We start from the raw sequence: 15510 nt of genomic DNA, 5'->3' as shown, positions 1-15510 counted from the left end.
TTATATAAGCTCTTTGGGAAATATTTAAACTCTATTTTTAAGATCTTTGGGAAAAATTCAATATTTTGGAATAATATATAACCTCTTTGGAAAATTCAAACTCTGAGAAATATATAATCTATTTGGAATAATATAAAACCTCTTTGAGAAATTTAAACTCTGAAAATTATATAAGCTCTTTGGGAAAAATTCAATATTTTGGAATAATATATAACCTATTTGGAAAATTTAAACTCTGTGAAATATATAAGCTAGTTGGAGAATATAAACTCTGAGAAATATAAAAACTTTTTAGGAAAAATAAAATTTATTTTTATAAGCTCTTTGGGTAAAATAAATATTTTGGTGGAATATACAATCTCTTTGGGAAAAATAAAATCTCTTCGATATATATATATATATATAAGCTCTTTGGGATAAATATAAACTCTTTGACAAATAAATAAGTTCTTTGGGAAAAGCTTCTTTGGTGAGTTTTTGGTTTGTTTTTATGTCACCTCTCACTTTCTCCAAATGGTATGTATTGATCATCACAAAACTAATTGTGTACAATGTTTTATATTGCGAGTAGAAATACCTACAAATTGAGCATAAAAAATTTGCAAAAAAAATTTCATATTTCTCAAGTTTAGGTGGGAGGCTGGTGTGACGTCATGCCAACTCTCCGAAAGGTTTTTTATATAATTTAGCCCCTTTGTTCATACAATTTCTGGGCAACTGCGTACAAATTCATATAACTGACGTAACAATTGATAGAATAATATAATTTCCTACTTTTAAAAAGGGGGGTCGGAGTGACGTACGTGTCATGATTGTGTGTGCGATGACGATCGGACGATGCAACAGTACTTGTTGACGTAAGAGTAGGGGGTTGTAAAGATGTGTGTGTACACTGTACAGTGTACAGGTACGGCAAATAACGAACGTCGCAACGCAAATACACGGAAAATTGAATATCTCTGAAAACAATTTAATTGATAAATTTCGGAATTTTCTCATTAGATGGCTAATCTGCACATCGAGCGCTTTCTTTAAAAAAAATAATCATGAAAATCGGTCCAGTAGAACTTCTGATATGACTCGACAAAATATCGTCTCACGTTTTAATATAGATATATACATTTTTATCTGCATCTTACGGCCGAATATAATGTAAATTGTATAGCGGATTCATGTTATACTGTTGTAGTTTTAAAGTATGAATGAATAAATTGTACTTATCAATAGTTATTAAAATTAAAGGTATGAATTTAATTTTTTTTTTAATTTGGATATTTTAATATTGAACCGTGTGGTAGTACGTAGGATAGTAGTATAAAAATATAGTTGATAATTTTATTAAAATATTGATAGCAACAGACTTTGTTCTTACCCTTTACTAGTAAAATAATAACAAAACTAAATAGGTTCAGTAGATTTTTTTTGAACTAAATATTTAAACTAAATTATATGTATAAACTATAAAGTACTACAAACAACCAAACAGGGGGTTATAGGAAAAACATAAAATATGTATCATCGAGACTTTGAAATAATTACACGATTAATAATCGACTTAATACAATAATACTTATAAATTACAATCATCGAAGTCGATTTGAAAACATTTATTTTCGGTGGAAATTGATATTATAACGTTACGATAAAATTACTTCGAAATGAAACAAAAATCAGTTTACTACCTACGTGCCCATTTTCTTCTTTCTGTAAATTTTTTTATAATTACACATTTAAATAATTGCATTTTAGTAAATAATTATATATATCAAAATTATAAAATTCGAATGTGTATTTATTATTTATCGTTTTGAAAACTTTGTACCCATAAAAACATAAATGTCATTCGTTAATATTTATATTTCAGTTTGTGCATTGTAGTATAATTGTATAAATAATATTATGATATTACTTCTCAAGCTATGTCGAATTATATTCAACTCGTACAATTACAATTGTACCATAGCTATGTGAGAGGAGAAAACCATGCCTTTATAGCAGACTTAAAGGTTTTTAGGATATTTCATTTATTATTTTATACTTAGCTAGTAGCTACCTAATAATGATATTACCGATAATTCGTTAAGTAGTTATGTATATTAAACGATGATATTTTTTGATGGAAAAAAAAATTTAAACATTTATTAGGTATCGTTTTCAAACGATCAAAACTATTTCCTGGGTGATTGAGTTGATTTTCGAAACTTACTTTATGTATAAATGATTTACGAGTTTATTTAGGAGACGTATGAATTGATTTACGAGTTAATTTTGGGAGACGTATAAATTGATTATCAGCACGCGTCATATAGTTGATAATAGAACTTCAATATCGTTATCCATGGAAAGTATGAGACACTACAAGGAGGTTGGTTGACAAGTCTCTCGAATTTATTTTTTTTTTTTATTAGTAATTAAATTTGGTTAATGGTCATATTTTAATTAATCATTCTATCCTGAACAGAATCGTGTTTAATATATAAAATTAATACAAACTAAATCTTTTACATTCCTAAGAATGTATTTTTAGAATTTTAAAAAAATCATTAGCCATCTGCCCGTATGAGACATCTTTTCTAATGTGATTTTATTAATTTCTTTTAACTTATTGATATAACTAACCTTGCCTATGCCAAAGTAAATTAAATTAAAATAAATAGTTCAAATAACGATTTTAATAATCATATATAATATATAAACATAACAAATTAAAAAATGTTTGGTATAGTTCAGTCATAAACTGGTGTACCATATTATATATTTTAAATATTATGGATAATAAAACCAAGTCTAGATAGCTCAATAGCTGATTGCATAATTAAATAATCATAATTTATAATATTTTATTAATTACCAGTTACCAAATAAAAGGAATTAATATATTTGTAATTGCATTTAAATACAATTTTAAAAATATTTTTCAAGACAGTTAATACGCATATAAACTTTAGTAAAATAAATAGCTACAAATATCTTTCTATTTATTTAAATCGTGTTTGATAAACCATCGATTTAACGCAGTACCCGGTGCGTGGCTATTGACGGACGCGTTTGCGCAAAAATTTAAACCCTAAAATTCATTGATGTTGTCGCTCGACAGTTGGTCATAATAATACGTACAATGACGTTTAGATTTAGTTACGCCGTAGACTAAACAATACATTTACAATAGGTATGTAACCAAAAAATATAAATATGTGGTGGTGACTTACAAACTAACCGAAGATAATGTACGACAGTTATTGATATGTTATATTGTGGTAAATATTCATATCTTATTTTTTGTTCACTTAATAATATAATAAATTAACGCGTACATATTTTTTATTCATATCATTATCGCTGCTCCACCAACTATCTATGTAATAGTATAAATCAGCGTTTCTCAAACTGTGGGTCACGACCCACTGGTGGGTTGTCGGTCAATTTTTGGTGGGTCTCGAACAGTTTTTTAAATTATACAGATTCCAAGAAATGTATGTTAAATTAATGTAAAACAGATTATTATTAATTAAAGTACATTTGTAAAAAATATATTAATTATAAACCTATACAATAATAAAAATAATAATTTAAACCTAATAAACAAATTTTGTTAAAAAAATTAAAATATATTATATTATATTATTTTAAAATATTTTTTTTTTTATTTAACTACTTTTTGAAAAGTAAAACCATGTGGGTAATTAAAGATTTTTCGGGGGAAATTTGGGTCGCGGTACTAAAAAGATTGAGAACCGCTGGTATAAATTATTATTTGTTCTTCCGCCAGTCAATTCTTTGTCAGGTCCGACATCGATAATGCAATACGATATTAAAATACTAAATAATATATATTATGTTTTGTGTTTTGAACATATAAATACATAAAGCAGGTTTTGCACACAACGTATCAATTTAATATTTTACTCGGGGCAAGTTATTCGCTCCACAACAGCGTAAGGAATTATGAGAACCGCAACTGCTGAGCCATAATTGGGGTGAGTTTCACATAACGGCAACTATAACTACTATTACATAGCTGTCCGGGAAAATCTAATACACTAACCTCGAAGAAGTCGAGACCTTTTTGAAAAATCTAAAACGTAAATATTGTGAAAATAAAAAAGTAATAAAAAGCTGTTTTTTAGAAATAAATCATAATAAATGTATTTCACCAATTTAGTACACGTATTAAAACTGGACACGAAATTTTGTTTAAATGTGGTTACGTAGTAGGGTCGATGAGAATTTTTGGGAGCTTCGGAGCTTATAGATTTTAGGCCATCTTACACTTATTTAACTATGCATTTAAATTTGATGATACCAATGTATAGATCAAAAATATATATAGTATTTGGTTTGATTAAAATATTTTATTTATTTATTTATTTATTGAGGAAAAAATTAAATAAAGTAGTGAAATTCGTCCAGGTCGTGAATTTTGACAAAAATACATTATCTAGAAATCAATTTTATGAAATGGACTACTATATAACTTGTGTAATTATTATGAAACTATTTATTTTTTTTTGTTTTTGTTATTTATCAATAAATTATATTATATTTTTATTTATTTTTTATACACCATACATATATTATATTAATAAAAAATATAATAAAATATAATACAATATTATTATTATATATGCATATAATAATTATATATTATATTTTATAAGTGGCAGTGTAACCTATTATAAAGTATAATTACGAAAAAATATTCTTATTATTTATTTATTTGCGACAATTGATTATGACATCGACTATTACATCTACATAGCATGTTATTTTGTCGTTTATAAAATATAATATACAATTATACATGATAATATTAAATTATATTTTTTCTTTTTTATGAAAAATAAATTAAAACATAATATTTGGTGTATAAAAAATAAATATAATATAATATAATATAATTTATTAATAAAAACAAAAAATAAATAAATAAATAAATAAATAGTTTAATAATAATAACACAAAATAGGTAGACAATATAGATATTATCCATTTCATGAAATGGATATACATACAATATATTTTCATCAAAATTCACGATCTGAACGAATTTCACAATCTGCATATCCAGTTCATGAAATGAGTAGTTTCACTGTATGGATACGACATATACAAGTTTATATAAAAATACAAAAATCAAGATTTGAATAAAATTATTAATAAAGGAATGAATTGGCTGAACGTGTTTGGAGAATCACTCTGTATGCAAAATACAATTTTTAAGTTAAAAATTTAAAACGTTATTCTCATATTATATTTATTGTATATATATATATTCATATTTGTACTAAAAGGCGGATAATGGACATAAGATAGTACGATATATTCGCGACCATAATATAATGAATACGACCGGATCGAAGTAGTGTAGATACTAGACAGTGTATTTTATGTGTAATAATTTTATTATTACTTAGATTTTGATTTCAACTCGATGGCTCTTATACTCTAGAATAGGGAGGTATTCTTCAGAACACCATAATATTGACTAATAAATAATTAAAACCTACGGAATAAAGAAATCTGGATATGGTTATTTCATGTTCGTTATTATAACTAATTAATTACATATACATTTAATATAGTAGATGATTGACTATAATCATCGACAATGCCATTATTATGATATATAAAGTATGTCAATTGTGATAAATGTAATTTATCGTTAATGCTTTTTGATATTGTTCTCTATGGTTTCATTAGTTACATAAACAACTATGTTACTGATTGAAACGAATGAAAACTAAAAGTTAATTTTAGATATTTACGAGTAAAATATGATCAACACTAATTAACTAGATTAATTAATAGATTCTAATTAATTAGAAATTTGAATAAAATGAGATCAGTGTGATATTATTTATATTAAAAGGTTGGAATATTTTTAAGAATAAAAAATTTCATGTCAACAAGTTGTTTGCACATGAATACAAAAATTTAAAAAAACCTTCTGATACTATATAAATTTAAACACCAACTTCATCTCAAATGTATTCAAATAATAATACAGAGACTAGGATAATAGGGATAATATACATTAACGGAGTCTTTTATATTGTGAACATTTAATTTACCACAATATGAAATAGTATAATAATACAGTTTATAAAAGCGATTTTTAATCGAAATCGTAGACCATAGATTATAAACTCTCTGTCCGTTTGTAATAAAATTCTCAACAAGCTTTTACTGAATATATGCGATCCCTCATTCAAGCGATTCTGCGCTCAGCGAAAATATACACGAGCCGAATGAATAATGTAATGTATATTTACTATAGGTGTAAAATACCGTATTAATTTAGCAATTTCCTCGTTATTTTATTCACGTTATTCAATTCCAGAGATTGACGAGTATAGCTCTGAAATATAATCAAAACAACCGTATAAAATAATATTATAATGAATAAATTATAATAATATTTTCTTTAACGAACAATAATTGAAAATTCTTCCAAATTGTATTGTTTTTAAACTTTTGATTTATGGATGCTTTCTAATATTTGATAGACGACGTTTTTTTGCAAAGTCTAGCGTGCGTATCCGATAAGCAGGCTTGGTGTAGAAATAGTGCTTTTGTTTATATTTACTCGTCGGTATAATTTATATTATATAATATATTTGTGTTTAGTGTGCGGGTGTTATATGATGTAATGCTATATTATTCTCAAAACATTGAATGTAGATAAACCACTTAGCTGTACATTTCTACCGAAAATCGTCTGTTTGTTACTTTTATTGGAAAGAAGATTTCTTGAATTATATATAGGTAGATAGTAAGTATACATACCTCAAAGTGGTAAACATTTACACAATGAAAATGTTCTTCATTGTACACATTACGCGGCGCATAATACATGCGTTAAAATTTCATCATTAAAGTTTATTATACTTACGATTGGGTTATTCTTGGGAACATAACGCGGGGTAAATTCTATGGAAATCAATAACTATTTATTGATTATTATTAATATAATGGTGTATTTCAATAAAATAAAATGCAGGATAAACGTATAAATATGTGCAGTATTATCTTCAAATAAAAATTAAATAAACTGCATTTTCCATTTTAAAACAGTTTAATTTTCAATACTCAAAATAAGAAATATAATATACATAACGTGAACTAATAAATTTAAGATTTTAAAACAAGAATACGTACATAATTAATAATAATTGATAAATGGTAAATAATAAGCCTATACAAAGAAAAACGGAATACTATATAGTTGTTAAATGGTACAAAAACGGCATATACATGTTGTAGGTACTGCTTAACTATTAAGTACGAAAAAGTTTATTACACCAACCAATTTTAAACGTAATAGTTTAATTTTATAATAATAAAACACGTATTGTTGTTCATTAGTTTCTTGTACTTACAATATCAATATTTTACAAAAGAGGAATAAGATAAATTGCATTATGAGTCTATGATATCATAACACATCTACTGCGACTTTTCTGCACGAATGTTTTTGAATATAATGTATAACGGCGTATCTATTAAATATAAAAAACAATTCTACAAAATACGTAACTTTTTTTCGTACGATCGAAATTCTTTGTTTTAAAAATCGTACGTATTATATACTACACACGATTACACGACCCATTATTGCACCTTCTAAAAAGTTTTAATATCACAACATGCGTCCGACATACGTGTTAAAAAGTGATTGATGAGAGTTAGTTGTTATATATTTAGTACTTTTTATAGTTTTTCTCTCATGAATGTAAAAATATCAAAAATACATATAGGCTCGATTTATTTTGATAACCGTTTTTATTTAAGATCAGGTGATAAAGCGGAGATATGAGCTAATAAGATCGAACAATCTTATGATGTTGTTGGTTGCTAAGAATATTGATATCGATACAACAAGTTAGTATATTACTCATATAATATAATTTATATGAAATTCAAGACATTACAAAAATCGTTAAATTAAACCTACAGAACCTACTTTGATATTAAAATGTACTAAGTCATAGGGTTTTTGATTAGTTTTTTTGATTGATTCCTTTCCTTTATAAAAACGAGTTATGATGGTGAATAGTGAAATTAAAGCGTATTAAATATAACGTCATATTGATGTATTAATCTTAAAATATTAATAGATTTTCAAAACCTATTAAAACTAAAATTATTAAACAGTGAAGAGTGACAATAAAAATAAATTATTACCTACGGCTGTTTAATAATATTTCTAACGTCAATGTTATAGTTACTTACTTTTATGAAAATCTTTGTAAATTTTATTTATTTAAAAAAATAAATGACAATCTAAATTTAAAATCGATTCTCTTAACATTATTTTTCATGAAACTAATAATCGAAATGATTTGATTTTGCACTTTCCTCTTGCCGGGTAATGTCATGTATTGTATTTTTTTTTTTTTTTTTATTAATGATTTTATTTCTAATGTATATTTTGAACAACAAAATTTGTTTTTGTCTTTTATAATTTAAACGCCATTATTAGGTATCTAATCTTAAAAATGGTAATTAACAGAGTGTTTGAAAAGAGGAAACTGTATAATGTATAATACCTAGTGCATTTATATGAATTTGCATTTTCACGTCATATTTACTCTACTCGTCCATACCCAAAGTCGGGATTTTATGCTATTTTATTTAGGACCGCATTTTTCACTGTGAACGTATATTTTCCCTATGAAACCGATAAAATTCTATTATACTCAATGTTACTTTTATCGTCCTACAAGTTTTCACTTAAACTATTTGGCAAATGATTGATCGACGTTCGTCAATAATCGTTTTTTGTTGTTCTATACAACTCCCGTCGGACGTATACTTAAAATTCAAAATATATATTATAAGAGTATGTATATTATACGATAAGAAAAACCCTCATGATATAGTGTTGTCTCATAATAAACAACCCTATTTTATTATCATAAAATCATACAGCTCAATATTTTTGTTTATGCAGTTATACAATATAATTAGTATTATTTTACTATGTCGTTTGAAGCAAAAAACACATGCTGTAGGCGATATAAAAGGCACAGCATTAACAAAAAACATATTATATTATTTATATATACTCATAAGAGTAAATTATTAATTTAATTTACTAACTGAAAATATTTAGGGTTTTGTGTTTTAGTATATCTTCGCGATCTTCCAAGAAAAAATAATAGATAGTTATTTTAAAGCGTTTATAATAATACATAGCTAGAATGTACTATCTGAAATAAAATTATGCAATTTTATTATATTATAAGATCTATATTCAAGTAGGTACGAACTACGAATACATAAGTCGCACATAAGTCACTACAAATTACACATGCGCGATGCAAATCGATTTCATCAGATACACAAAAATACATATATACAATTATGAAATCTTTTACAATAATGAAAATGTATATTATATTAATATACCACAACGTAATATAATTGTGAATACTAAACACAAAATTCCTGTTTGGTAACAAATATAAGATTTTAAATTTAGAAAAATTAATTTTTTAGATGAAAATAATTTCAAAATGTAGTTTTAAATACAATAATTTTAATTTGTTTATTATTGGTAATTGGTGTTAAAGGAGATTGAAATATTTTTTTAATTTAATTTAAAAATTAATTTCATTAGTTTGACTTTATATTGATCTTAAATTATCTTTATAATCTTAACCTCAAAACTCAATACTCAACATTACATATTAAATGTTGTTGACATGAAACTTCTTCTGAAAATCTTTAAAACTAGAAATTCCTACGTTAGAAATTTCTAAAAGGAAATTACTTGGTTAAAATGTGTTACTAATATCTCCAATAACGGATCTCAATTATTGATCAATGTCGTAGATTGTTCTCAAAATTATTTTTATTATTCTAGAAAAAAAAAGGATGAAACGCCATACTCTAATTGCCTCGAAGCCTGATGAACGCGGGGTTCGCTTCTGTCACCTTCTCACCCATAATCTTCACTGCAATCCTCGTACTTAACCATCCTATTCCGTAATGCAACAATAATCGCAGTTGAATCTTATTGTTTGGTAATAATAATACGTATCTAAATAAACGATAAATAATTGGTAGTTTGTGGAAGGTTGTGCGTCAATAGTACAAAAAGTTTATGATTATAAATATTTTTTTTTAATGTTGTAACACATTTAATATTGTTTTATATTTCGAGTAATTATTTTTAATACTTTTAACTGTAAATTATTATTATTGTTATAAATATATTGAAACTTTGAATAATTTTTTATTTTCAAAGTGCCTTTACTTTCTATCGTATTGTCTGTAATTTGCTGTGCTGTTTATTTTACCACATTACCTATCATGGTAGGTATAATTAGAATCCGATTAAAGGCTAATTTTCTAATGGAATCTTTTATACTTCAAACATTTTACAAGTAGCAGTAATTGATAATCATTTGTCATTTGACTACTATAATCAGATGTTGAAAATTCGCATATTTTTTGACTTTACGATAATACTTGTTAACTAAGTACATTAAAAAGATAACCATGCCTAAAAACATCTAACCAATTAAACCACAGAGATTTAAAAATGATGTGATAGACTTAACAGATTGTAAAAGCATATTTAGTTTTAGTGGTACATGATCTATCTGTAACATACAAGAGCGGTACGCAAAAAGAAGTTTAAAAACTTCTGATATAAATCATTAGGTAAACATTATTTTTCCCATCGCGTAATAAATATATATATATTCAGTCCTATTGACCATATATAATTTAGCATTTATTGTTTATATATACATGTGGGTTTAATTATATGGTAAATTAACTTATCTTAATCCAATAAAAAGCTCATCATAATATATTAGTTGAAACAAGGTATAAGAAATATGTTTAATATTAATAAATTTATAGTTAAATATTAATTAAGAATACACTTGTGCAATGAAAATACTCGAACGAATATTTTTATTATTTGAAAATACAAAACACTACACTGAATTTATATTACATCAGTCAATTTGCGCTATACATGACCACAGCCGGAGGCATACGCAGGAAGAATACCGTTGTTGAGATCCGGCCGATGGCCAATGGCTAATGTGTACGATCCGAGTAGATAAATATAAATTGTTTAAATAAGGACACAAAAATATAAAATCAAATTCGTCTGTATTGTAATGTTAGCATTTGTGTAACTTTATGTCTGTACATACGACAAGATGTATAAATATAGTAAAACTCTGATAATGACACTCTTATTAGCCATTGACTACAAAGATAATCCATCATTACAATATCTATGCACGTACCTTATTTTTAAATGAAACATTGATTTGTACGCAGCTGGTAATTTAATTATACATATTATACTATAAGTCTAACGACGAGTCGACGGATTTAGGAATATATGAATTGCGTTTCACTCAACGGTAGTAGTAGAGGTGGAACTATGTGGGGTGAGAATAGAAGCGATGGGGTTGAGGGTGGTTCCCGCTAACGTTTGTTTTGTATCTAAATAAGCAATACGCGCAATTTAACAGTAATCCGACAGCTTTTATAATTAGAATCGTGCGTGCCGTTTTCAGCAGAGTTGCAACGAAAATCTCCTATGATTCCATACCTCATATCATACCTACTAGCCGTCACGACAGATTTTGTATAAAAGACCGCAGATAAGCTCTTATGTATTATATTTGCATATAAGGTGATTCGCCAAATGTGCTCACACAAAATTGTCTTAAATAAACATTTAATAGATAATTACCTTAAGTAATTAGTTTTAAAAAATTAAATAGAAAATAAATTTAATAATTTAGTTTAGAAAACGTATTTTTATAATCAAAAGAGTGCAATAATTTTAAAATCCTAATAATATAATAATGAATAATCACAGTTATTCTTAAATCATCATATACTTAAACATATTATTTTAAAAGCTATTTTTTGAGTACCTATACAAAATTACTACTCATTAAAATTTCGATTTATATACATCAACATTTAAATTAAATAATCTAATCATAAATGTACAGAAAAAAATGTGATTTTCATTTAAAAAAATATGATGTACGGTGCACACGTACATTCAAAGATTTAAAAATCAGAGTTTGAATGAATAAATTCAGTAAAGAATGAGGGAAGTACGCCTTGTTAAATCACCCACTTTGTATATGATGCGGTTTTATCGAAAGCAATCGAGAATATTATTAATAATACGGTAAGCCATAGTAAACGTCAAAAAACCGAATAAGTCGATTACCATCGTCGTATACCCCATAGCATCTTATAGTTAGTCAAAGCACGAACCGATAACAACATTCATCGTGAACTGACTGCCAGATAATTAATCCGATTAATTACAATATTATTCAAATTGATCGAAAACGTGAGCCCGGTGAATATAAAACGATGGGATTTCGTCGAATGCTTAGTAGTCGCTCGCGTTCAATATTAAATCGCTATAAATAAATTTAACCGAAATGAGATAACAATAATTTTTAAGTGAAAATAAGATTAAATAATAAAATAGTAGATGGGTTGCACAAAAAAAAAAAAAAATAAATATATTATTTTAATGAATTAATGATCAATGTTCAGCCACTAAATCATGTTTAAGGGACTATTGGGTTCACTATTGATCCGTTAAACGTTTAGCAATTTATCGTGCAACCCAGCAATGCCGAAAGATATATCTAGAAACATTTTTACAAACACTGTAACACAAAGATTCTATGCGAACAACTGCATTATTATGCTCATAAATAATAAAATTCTATATCCAATTAATCCGACGAGGTTTTTGTACCCACCGCGCGTATGCCATACCTACCGCCACCTGCTCATATAAGAAATTGAATTGACGTGTGCAGTAAACCATGATACACAAGTAGTAGAATTAATTCCTTTGTTCTTCTTGAATGGACCGCGTAAATCCTCTAGTAAATGGTTAGTATTCGAAACATTACCGTGAACTTTGGCGTAAACTTTGTTGAAACTCTCACGAGAACTTTGCATCAGAATCTCATCGAAAATTTTAGCGTTGAATACTTAAGATTCAAAATAAATAGGCTTTTAAGCAAAATAACGATATAAATTTTAAAATAAATAAATTAATGTTCAACCACCGTTAATAAATCGTCATTTGTAAACAAATTGTTCTTCATCATTAAATATTTAAAATTTGTTTTATTATTATTATTATTATTATTTTTTAATGATCGTTGTGGTAGTTTTTTGTCCCACATAATATATTATAAATTATAATGGAGTTTAAATACACAGAATTTTAAATCTATGTTATTCGTTATTAAATTTATACGATCGCGTTTGTTAATTTTATTCAAATCGAACTCGGGACCATGAGAATTTAAAACATTTATTGAACATTTTAGTTGGAAGAATACTTAAATTACCTATGCATTCTTTGATTCCGTTACTAATTCAACACCGAATATTAATTTTTTAATTGTATTTATAATATAACCTTTAATAAATTGAATGCATGTAGGTAATTGAACAATTTAAAATGAGTACTACATTAACATAAAGTTTTCGTTTAAAATGTACAGTTAGGGACCTGCTACGATATTAAACATTTTTTTTTTTAATAAGGTCATAACACGTCATTTGGTCGTATTTTTCAATTTCTTAGATTTTTTTTTTTTTTTTTTTTTTAATGAAAACTTTCATTGTTGTGATCATAACAAAAAGCCGTGAATGAACGACTCTTGTATATTACTGGTACGTACAATATTCCTATTAAAATTTTTCTAAAGCCGTCTTCATTAAAATAATATCTGTTTTTTTTTCTAAATAAAAGTACACAATACATATCAAATAATTTTAAGCCTGTAGGTATTCATTATACATATTTTTTTGAAATGTAACCTTACACTGTAATGTTATTTACCACATACTATTTCGTAATGTTGGCGTTGTCGCTGTCACAGATCCGTTATCTGATTCCACCAAGTACGTGCAAAAACTATAGATTGCACTTGATATATCAATTATATATTACGAGTCATGACATTTTAGCGATGTTACATTAAGATTGATCATTTAGTATTGGTATAATGTTTTATTTAGAGAATGGACAACTCAAATTTTCCAAAGTGTCAGTTTTCATATTTTACATTCTGAGCAGAGTGATTAATGTACTGGTTTTGGGAAATGTGTTTAATTTATATATATATATATATATTTAGTGTGTGTCTGTGTCATCACATTTTTTTTATCTGAAAAAAATTAGATATACATGTATATAAAGTATAAAATTTTATCAAGTTGGAGGCCAAAATTGGGTTCCAATACCTAAAAAAAAAAAAAAAAATTAAGGAAAAACGAGATTATTTCAGCAACGTCAGTTTCTAATAAAATAAACCCTATTTTGCTGTGGCTCAAGTATAAAAATCATCAATATTTGAGATTTTTACCATACATTTATATTACATTTTTAAACAAGCAATACAGTCATTATTTCCAAAATATTTTGACTCTTTTAAAAGCTTTGTTCTATTTTAGTTTTTTTTTTCAATTTATATTTTATTACAATTTTCATCTATAAGTCAAGTTTAAAGAAACTTGCAAATAATTTTTTTTCCAATCAATTAAAACGCATTAAAAATATAGTAATGATGATTTTTTAAAAGCGCATTAATTAATTTTGAATGTAGATGAAATTTTCTTTAATTACGAAAATGTATAAACTATTTTACACCTAATTCAAAATGTTACACATTTTGATATTAATATTTAAAGCTTGACAAATTTAATAAAAAGATCTAATAAATGCGACTCAAAGTGATTCAACAACATGAAAAATAAATAGTCAAATTTTTATTTTATAAACATTTGAAGCTAAAATTTAAGCATAGTTTTACAAAACATTTATGTATATTAAAAAGTAAAATTTTATAATGCTTTCTGTTCAATTGATTTTTGTCATTTCGTTGTTATTTGTAATGTTGATTATACACAATTATTTGCACACCATTTGATAATCATTTTTTTTTTTTTTTTTTTTTTTTTAATTTATATTAATGTTGTATTTGTACAATCTCAAAAAATAACCTTACTACAAAAAAAAAAAAAAAACACCATAAAGATATATTAAATATTACAATCTCTTCCCCATTTCCTCGTTTAATATTCAAAAAATATTTATTTTTATTTGTTTTTAAATATACAACATAAATTTGCGAATGTTTTCACGTTTAACCTACACTCTTTAATATTATATTTTCTGTACACGTACCTGTATGATATGGACAGGCATACACTGCTATTACTCTTTGGGTCTACCACACATGCACTGCTGCAATCTATAACAAAATAATATATAAATTACAAATATAATATTACATAGTAATTTTTTTAGTTGTAACTTTCAAAACAATCGTTTCTGCAATCAAATAATTTGAAGTTTCTCCCCCTTCCCATCCATATCTGTAGCAGTGTTTTAAACTAAACACATTTCGAAATATCTATATAGACTATAATAGAAAAGTGAATTTACATTGCGCTATATTTTATAGCAGCTGTTGT

General features: G+C 25.9%; 1 protein-coding gene across 2 annotated transcripts in view; it reads right to left on the bottom strand.

The window, feature by feature from the left end:
* LOC112591703 overlaps positions 1-15510 on the bottom strand; it is a 160524-nt gene that overhangs the window by 63068 nt on the left and 81946 nt on the right. For both annotated transcript variants that reach the window (XM_025335605.1, XM_025335604.1), the window contains one exon: positions 15221-15287. The gene's annotated coding sequence lies outside the window, so the exon portion shown is untranslated. The remainder of the gene's footprint in view (positions 1-15220; positions 15288-15510) is intronic.

The sequence above is a fragment of the Melanaphis sacchari genome, unplaced genomic scaffold (assembly GCF_002803265.2).
Source record: "Melanaphis sacchari strain LSU unplaced genomic scaffold, SCAv2.0 Contig141_pilon_pilon, whole genome shotgun sequence".
Classification (NCBI taxonomy): Eukaryota; Metazoa; Arthropoda; class Insecta; order Hemiptera; family Aphididae; genus Melanaphis; species Melanaphis sacchari.
The sequence above is the reverse complement of the archived record's forward strand: the minus strand, read 5'-3'. Positions and strand labels throughout refer to the sequence as shown.